This window comes from Anguilla rostrata, chromosome 10, assembly GCF_018555375.3.
Source record: "Anguilla rostrata isolate EN2019 chromosome 10, ASM1855537v3, whole genome shotgun sequence".
In the NCBI taxonomy this organism is placed as follows: Eukaryota; Metazoa; Chordata; class Actinopteri; order Anguilliformes; family Anguillidae; genus Anguilla; species Anguilla rostrata.
In genome coordinates this window covers 15,930,687-15,940,114 of record NC_057942.1, presented here as the reverse complement: position 1 = coordinate 15,940,114, position 9,428 = coordinate 15,930,687, and the positions used below count along the sequence as shown (strand labels likewise).

The 9,428-nt window shown below is 41.9% G+C and overlaps 2 non-coding genes across 2 annotated transcripts; both read right to left on the bottom strand.

The window, feature by feature from the left end:
* Positions 1 to 5,431: 5,431 nt before the first annotated feature.
* trnai-aau (transfer RNA isoleucine (anticodon AAU)) lies at positions 5,432 to 5,505 on the bottom strand. Its single transcript has one exon. It is a non-coding gene; the product is annotated as a tRNA-Ile (tRNA).
* Positions 5,506 to 6,197: 692 nt separating this feature from the next.
* On the bottom strand, positions 6,198 to 6,271 carry trnai-aau (transfer RNA isoleucine (anticodon AAU)). The gene has a single exon. It is a non-coding gene; the product is annotated as a tRNA-Ile (tRNA).
* Between the last annotated feature and the right edge of the window lie 3,157 nt (positions 6,272 to 9,428).

Here is a 9,428-nt window from a genome sequence, read left to right as displayed (position 1 = left end):
GGTTGGCGAGAACCAGACAAGTCACTTTAAGAGTGCACATCTAAGGCTGGCTTCCCAAAGGGCTATAGTCACGAAGACAGAAACCCAGGCAGTGTGCTATAAAATGCAATGCACAGATGCAGGTCCACTGGACAGACCAACATCTGGAACAACCGGCCAATGCAGAAGGGACCAGAATGGTCATACATTTACACACAAAATTACTGAATCCATAGCATATTTTTAAAATTGTACAAATTGAATTTAAAATAAAATAAGGATTTTCTTCCTCCAGAAATGGCAGTTGTCAGCGGGTGAAACCCCTTTGCTCGAGAAGCGTGGTGTTCCACACCAGTGGCCCCTCTTTCCGCGAGAACACGAGCCCTCAAATGAAAACAGCAGCCCCTTGACAAGGAAAACAGGGTTCCCGCAGTGCGGGGCCCCAACACTTCAGAGGAATGCGGCCCCTGTAGTGAAAACAAAAGTGTGGATGTCCGGAGGCCAACTCACAGAAGCCTATTCTACAGCCAAACCACAGCAGAACCTTCAAAACCGTAGGAATGTTCCAATACTCCCAAAGTTACAAAACTTGTAAAGAATAGGTCCACTGTGCAGCACTGAGCGTGTGCATTTGGGTTCACCATTTATCTCAAGATGTACATGATACCTGACTGTGGGGGAGTGTTGTGTGTGGTGGTGGTGGGAGGTATCAAAATTCTCAGCAGACATAAAATACTATGAAGTTGCTCCTGTCAAAAGAAATACATTCTGCAGATTATTCACTTAATTTAATTGTCATGACTTTGTCTACAGTACGTATTTTTGTAGGCTGAAAAAATAGTTTTTTTATCTTTTCCTCTTTACTATGAATCTCTCTGAGGAAACAGACCAAGGCCACTGGATTTAAGCATCAAGGATGCAGGAACTATTACGTCCATCAGCTGCCCTGTATTGCCTTACTGCTAATTAGACTCGACCCAGTGCCGTTTTTGGCTAAATTGAAGCAGTGGTTTAATGACATGGAAAGGCCAGGACCCTCAAAGGTTTCAGTTACAGAGCAGAAATAGCAGGTCTGTTTCATCTATCAACAGCACCTAACACATTGCTTTGGCTCTATTTAGTCTAGACCCCAACCCAGTCTACATCTCCCCAAGGGGAGGTTTGGAGGGGGGTGGATAAAATTCTCCAGGTTGTGAAAGTGAAATAGATTTTCTTTTTACATTCATATCTTTTACAGTGGTACATTTAAAAAAAAACATTTCTTGTATTTGCATATTACAACTAAAAATGGGGCTACAAAAACAATGTTGTGTAAAAAATAATGTTGTATTGTTGTGTCTTTGAGACCTTGGAGGACTGCTGTACCTCAAATCAAAACTGGAAAAAGAAATATCGTTCCTCTATGGTGACTTTCCCACAACTCAGCAATAGCAGTGTGTTGAATGTGACGCCTAATGTTGGTCTCAGCAATAACAATACACAGTTGCCAAGTTAGCATTTTGAAGGCAGCGGGGTGGTCTGTCTATCCCCTAATTGTGTTTTTTCTTTCTGTCAGTTCCCTGTGCCTCACTCAGACATCGTGCAAAGTAACTCTCTCTATGTTTCACAGTGAGCATTGTCAGTTATGCTTCCCCAGCAAGAGGCTGAGAGAGCGAAGGGAGAAAGAAAGAACAAACTCAGACAAACAACATGATCAGACAATTAGAGTAAGGAAAATAAAAAGAGCGTTAAGGGAAAGAGAAAAGAGAGAGAAGGGCAGAAATGGATATGAGAGGTGGAGAGTGAAAAATGTGCATTCTGATGAGGGTTGTGATTACCCAAATGTCATTGCTTTAAAATACTGGAAAAAATTTGAATGATTTACTGCATAAGTTGTCGAGGAAGTGGTTCTCTTTTCATATCACAGAGGCGGAGACAAAGAAATAGGGAGACAGAGAGAGAGAGAGAGAGAGAGAGAGAGACTGAAAGTGAGCTCCCCCCCCCCAGGGCATCACTGGCACACACCTCCGAGGTGCACGACCTGTAACCTGAGAAGAGACACGGGCATACATGTTCTGTGGTAGCTGGAAACATCCCACAGCCAATGAGAAGCAACACAGTGCTGGAAACATCCCACAGCCAATGAGAAGCAACACAGTGTTGGAAACATCCCATAGCCAATGAGAAGCAACACAGCGTTGGAAACATCCCATAGCCAATGAGAAGCAACACAGCGCTGGAAACATGCCACAGCCAATGAGAAGCAGAGCAGTATCTGCCTTTTCCTCTGTGTCTGCTGGTAATACTAATCCACTGGTTTCATTTAATTGTTGTGAATAAAAATATGAACAAGCTACACTGGACCTTAAAGCCTGGCTGTCTGGAACAATTTATTTTAACATGATCAGTGTGTTATTATTTGTAGTACTGAATATCAAGGTCATTGATATTCAGTACTACACTGAAGTAAATATGTAGTTTTTCTTGCTGTTTAGATTGCAGGTGGTTTAGGGCCCATTCATGGGATTTTGAGAAGAATCTTTAATAACCTGTCATTTCACAATACGGCGTAAGCAGAAAGGTTTTATTTTTGCCCACCGATGTGTATGCCAATATTAGACATTGTGGAAATAAATTGTGGATTTATATCCCTTTTGTTAGCTCTAATAAATAGAACTGTTGCTTCCCGAAACACAATTCTTCTAGTGTGCAGCTGTAATCACTGTTTAGCATTATGATAGATTGCTTTTGTCATGCTTGGAGAACTCGATTAAAGGCCCACTCGTTTCTTACAGATAATGATGTTGAAGTGAGGCTTCATGAACCGTATAATAGGTGGTGCTACAATGAGCTATGATGCATTGGCTTGTTTGAACCAATCAAAATGTTTTTCTCTTCACATCAAAAAACACAATGACTGCTTTAAAACAGTGAGTTACTGATAGCATAAGGTAGCTCCACCAACTTTTAGGTTACAAAGCTTCATTCTCCGCTCACTACTTACAGACAAACTGTGGACTTGAACGCCATGCGACTTATACATTTTCAGGTTGACTTTAAGAAATCGCAGTTGACCTGCACCATGGTACATGCTGAAATCTGTCTCGGCTTGTCACATACAATGAGCAAAATGTAAAGATTTCTGAGGGTCCGGAAAGCCTTAGAAAAACGATGAGCTTTCACTTGTCAAGGAAGGTTTAAGTAATAAAAGTATCATTGTTAATCTGATTCAGATGCTGTTGGACGTTTTAATCATGTGAGGTTGAGAAGTACTTGAAAGCCACAATTTTTGTTCATGCACAGTATCTATTTCATTAAATTTTTTTGCAAGAAACACTTTTCTTTTCCACTTTGGACCCTGTTGGATGACATTTGTTTGACATTAATGCATTTGACAGACAAAAGCAGACAGTGAGCACTTACACCAAGAACTGCTGCTCTGTTTAACAGCACAGCGTGTGCGTAAATCAAGCAGCGATGTCTCGGCGGACGAGGAATCTCTCTGGCGACTGGAACTCTTTTTCACCGCAGAGAGAGAGCGTTCGCGTTTTACCGCCCACGGCCCTTTCCGAGCACGGCTGTCCCTTCCCCGCACGTGCGCCCAGGCTCGTAAACGGTACGCGCTCGATGACCGAGAAATTAAACCGAAATTGAGATGGATCTACAAGGGGTGGAACAGGGCTCGTAAATTCACCCCTTCTGGGATAGCCCAGCACCCGGGGAGTCTGTCAGGCGCCGGTTACCTGAGCACCAAATGAAAATGAAAGCCCCCCCCCCCCCCAATTTTAATCACAGCAGCACCACATCACGTCTAGCACCCTCACCTATGAAGTGTTCCCGCAGCTCCCCTTCTCATTTCAGACGTCTCAGCCCTCTCGTACTCTCACTTCAAACACGATTCATAATTCATGAATTTTCTTTCCGCTACCGTTTAGCTAACTCTGTTTTCTTCCCTCTTTTTCTCATTAAAATTATGAGTGACACGAGTTGACCCTTCTTGGAACGAATTCCATGAGATTTGTTAGCCTGTCTGTTATTGTCATCTAAGCAAGTGGTGGGTGCAGGGGATTGGTCATGAAATGAACAGAAATTAAAAGTGAGAGTTCCTTACGTATATGGTCAGGTTTTCTTTATGGAAACCTGAGCACATATAGAAGCAAACTGTTGCGTTTTAAGTAGAAGTGTGAAGTGTGATCATAATTATTTGTTGTGGAGGGCCATAGGATTTATGAAACTTAATTCTCACCCAACTCTCTTTTTTCTGTAAATGTCCATCTTAGTTGATAGTGCCATGCTGAGATTAAATCCAGAAATATGTTGATTACAAAGGGGAAATACATCAGTTTTGATGCTGACATTCAGTAAGCAACAGATCATAAAGTAGCACTCGTGAATTTTTGGTGGTACTTTTAGACACTGTATTTGTAATGTATAGCATTATAAGATGTCATATGTAGTGTAAATGATATTCACCTGAAAGCACAGCTCCTATACAAAATTAGCTGTTGAAATGAAAAAAAGAATATATTTCCTCACACTAATGCATGAAAAATTAGTGAAGCTACAGTATAACATTATGAAGGTTATATCACCTGCTTTCAACCAAAATGCACTCCCTCGCTGAATTTTCCCTGCTATTATTGTTCAAAAGTGGTTTGGTACTCCTCCCCCTGGTAGAACAAATTTAAATCTATTTTATGATGGTATTTATAGTGAAATATATATAGTGAAATATAGTTTAGAATTAGATATGCTTCAACTTTAAATGCTTATCTTTTACAAATTTTCATACATAATTCTTCCCCAATTGTTTCATTTTGTTCTATCTTGGGGGAGGGGGGACCTCCTTAATAATAAGCACCTTTTTCAGAATGGCCACTGAGTTTCGTGTTTTCGACTTTTTTGTCTCAAAAACCATGGTCTCCGCCCCAACATACTCCCCCCTCACACACCACTGGATCTCCTGACCACTGTCACCCCCATGAAGGTGGGTTTGCCCAGTGCACCAGCACCTGCCCATTAGGAATGCAGCTCCCAGGAGAGCCCATTTATGGTTCTCTTCCTGTTAGGGGGGTCATCCTTCCCCTTCCAGGAAGCATTGGCACAGTGCAGGACATCAGGGAAATCCAGAAGGTGACCTCTGACTGCAACCCCAAACTGACCTTTTGCTGCATGCTTTAAAGCAGCTGTTCTCAAACTTTTTAAGTCTAAGGCCCCCTTTGTGGACAATAAGTGCCACTGTGGATCCCCTTGCAATAATGAGCCAAATCTGTGATGTTTCACTTTTATTAGCAGATAAGTCCACCACAAGAATGCACGAGGCTTACCTCAGTGAGAAGGATGAGACTGTTTGTGTTTCAAACTGTATTGTTCTTATAAGACACTTCCAGGTACACTTACAAGAATACACTATTGAATGTAAGAATGCTGCATAGCTATCAACAGTCACGCATTACAACCAAAAACCAACTGTTGGCCCGTACGGGGATCGAACCCGCGACCTTGGCGTTATTAGCACCACGCTCTAACCAACTGAGCTAACCGGCCATGGCTGCTCAGTGCTAGTAGGTTGTATTGGGCAAACAGCAATGTTTCGAACTAGTTTACACATTTCTATGTTTACTTCAACAAAGTAAGGCCCAAAAACCATATGAATGGCTTGTTGGTCTAGGGTTATGATTAATGCTTTGGCTCAGGAAAGGTCCTCGGTTCAAATCCTGGACAAGCCCAGTCTCTTCACGTCAATCCTGTTTGCGAACACAGCACCATCCGACCGAACAGCCATACACTTTTTTCAAATTTTCCACCAACATTTGTTGAACATTTTAAATATCTCTTCACCTATAGCTCTCTTCTCTACTTTTTTACAAAATAACATATCCTACAAAATCTCTGCCCTCACTTGAGTATCGAACATAAACTAGCAACTGAGTTGCATTGCTAACGTCAGTACATCGAGCGGCATTGAAAACTGTTCAGATGATCTCAGCCTCTTCGATCAGTTGGCATTTCACATCAAAAAGAAGGTCCCTGATTGTTCTCCCGATTGTATCGTTGGACAGTGGTATAGCCGATAATTCCACCACAAGAATGCACAAGGCTTACCTCAGTGAGAAGGATGAGACTGTTTGTGTTTCAAACTGTATTGTTCTTATAAGACACTTCCAGGAATACACTATTGAATGTAAGAATGCTGTATAGCTATCAACAGTCACGCATTACAACCAAAAACCGACTGTTGGCCCGTACGGGGATCGAACCCGCGACCTTGGCGTTATTAGCACCACGCTCTAACCAACTGAGCTAACCGGCCTTGGCTGCTTAGTGCTAGCAGGTTGTATTGGGCAAACAGTAACGTTTCAAACTAGTTTACACATTTCTATGTTTACTTCAACAAAGTAAGGCCCAAAAACCATATGAATGGCTTGTTGGTCTAGGGTTATAATTAATGCATTGGCTCAGGAAAGATCCTGGACAAGCCCAGTCTTTTCACGTCAATCCTGTTTGCGAACACAGCACCATCCGACCGAACAGCCATACACTTTTTTCAAATTTTCCACCAACATTTGTTAAACATTTTAAATATCTCTTCACCTATAGCTCTCTTCTCTACTTTTTTTACAAAATAACATATCCTACAAAATCTCTGCCCTCCCTTGAGTATCGAACATAAACTAGCAACTGAGTTGCATTGCTAACGTCAGTACATCGAGCGGCATTGAAAACTGTTCAGATGATCTCAGCCTCTTCGATCAGTTGCCATTTCACATCAAAAAGAGGGTCCCTGATTGTTCTCCCGATTGTATCGTTGGACAGTAGTATAGCCTTGAGCTTGTTTGTTGCTTCCTCCCTCACCATCACTCTGCACACTGCTGCTACCAGTAGTAACTTCTCACCAATGGTGTGAAGTTTTCTGCACTTGGCTCTTCGCAGGGCTGCAAGGTAAGATGTTTGCTTGGCTTTCTATGGGATTGTTTTGATATCTGTCATTTGTGCTTTCCATATTCCTCTTTCCACTGGTAAAAAAATCTGTATTTTTATTAGCATGTTCCAGATAATTTCACAAGAGATGGCATTGTAGTTTGCATGGCTTTAGCACTTCAGCACGTCTGCCATTATGCTACACAAAACTATATTTTATGAAAGATTCATCAAATTTTCATAATTTATTTTCTACATCATTGCTTTCATTAAATGCAGTAGGATTGTGTCTAATGGGAAACTCATCCATTCTGGTGACAAATGCTGCAAGTATATTAAGAGATGTGATGCTGTTCTGATGACGTTACAGCTAGCTCGTCAAGGGGGCGCAGGATGGCCCACATGCCACTCTAAGCACGCCATTGTTTTGAATGTTGGCTGAAACATAGTTATTACATTGCCAAAATTAAACAGTACTAAGTAGAGATATCCCTACAACATCTTGAATTTTTCTGTGGCCCCCTTGGCGCAGCTTTGCGACCCCCCCACCGCCAAAGAACCACTGTTTTAAAGGACTGTTTTTTCCAGATTTTGGACAGGACGTCATTAGGACATTCCAAGAATAACCTGAATTGAGAACAGAATTTCACAATGCAGTCATTTTAAAAGGCAGTTTATCATTTCCCCATTGTGTATCTGACATTGAAAAGTGGAAGCTTTACTTTAATATATTACTGCAAATGTTAACACATACAGTGCAAGTGGATGAATTTAGGAATCTTCAGCCATCAACTGATTTTTCTTGCTAGTCCCTGACTGACAAACTATTTTATAACAGTAAAAAAAGGGGAAGAGTGAAGGGAACCTCTAGCCTTCTCTCTGGAGAACAGAGCACGGAGTCTAAGGAGAGAGGTACAGCAGTTTTTAAAATATTCCCATCATCTGGAGTACATCTGAGTCTCAAAACGGGAATAGGTTGGATATTGCTTCTTATAGCTGACCCATCTAAAACACATAGGTCTCCAGCTCTGGCAGAGACAACGGCTGAAAGCTTGAGTCACCCTCTTGTGGTGAAGAGCAAACATTACAAGTCTCTTTTAAGTCTGACATGTCCAGAGCATATCCAAGAGGAAACAATTTTACTCATTAGGGTGTGGAAATCTCAGCATTATGATTCATACGGAATTGTACGGTAATGTGACCACATCATCTTTTAATAACCTGTAAAGTCTGAAACTACAATTACTCTTGCTGAAGACATTTATGAGTTGTGAGCAGCATACAATCAAGTTCAAAATATAATTTCCTGGCATTTCTTCATGGATTGTAACAGCACGATAGCCATCGCTTGGCATTTCAAGCAGACATCCAAGCGGCTGAGGACGAATCGAGCGGAAACCTGGAGCCATGCTTCGATGCGTAAGATGGCGATATATTAATACACACGTTCAAAAATCATACGGGGACATAAAGTTCCAGACTACTGTTCTGGAAGAGCGACTAAATAAAACACAGCATTTAATGCTGGCCAGTGGATATGGCTGTAGATCAAGAAGTGTCCGCACAGTCAGTTCTAAATCTTTCGTTAAACTCTGGGTGATGCAGAGGGTCTGACCGGTCCATAACTGCCATAGCTGTGATGTGGGAGAATGAAGGGCTGTAGGCCTGGTTCTGAATGGCCCAAGTCCAAAGACAATTCTCCTGCAGCGTGGGCTTATTCTGGGTGACATATGCACACAAGCTCTCGTGATGGAGCTGCTGTCGAATCAAGTGAAAGGATGTGATCTTTGTTATTGCGGTGCCCGGGGCAGGTCACAGCCCATAAAAGTACTCTGGAGGAAGTGCAGTATGAGAGGGGGGGGGGGGGGGCGCAGTGTCTTCATATCCTAGTGCCCCCCCCCCCTCCCCTGTTGCCACTGGGGTGACATCTCCACTGAGGTCTCTCATAGCACACTTACAGTAATAGCCAATTAGCTCCAGTACTGGAGGCTTTAGCAAAGACTCAGTAAACATGTACTTAAAGCCCTGAAGACTTCCTGCTGCCCAGTTAAAAAATTTCTATTTTATAACATCAAAAAGAACATTTATAATGTTTTAAGAAAGCCTTACATTTTTTATTTGGGACACGACATGAGAAAATGTTGGTCTGAAGATGCAAATTGCACACTGAGGGTTAAGTTAAGTTTCATGAATTCTGTGGTGGGAGGAGCTATGATTAACTGTCAATCATTAATTTGTTTTGCACTCCACAGCAAAGTGTAATGAACAGTTCAAATCACAGAGTCAGAGATAGGACATGAAAGTCCCTTCACTCTTTTGTAGGATGAAGGCTCATTCTCAAACCCCAATCTCCCCCAAACAAGGTTGATTGATTCTGGCTTTGTGTGTCTTACAAACCACTTTCCCAGGTTTCTTTTTTTTTTTTACAGTAGCACATTGCCAGACTGTGAAGCCAGAGGTTTTACTTCCCAATGCACAGGAAAGCATGTGAGAGATCCTCCATTCAAGAAATGTTGACTCAGAACTCCTCTGAACACTAGCACACCTAT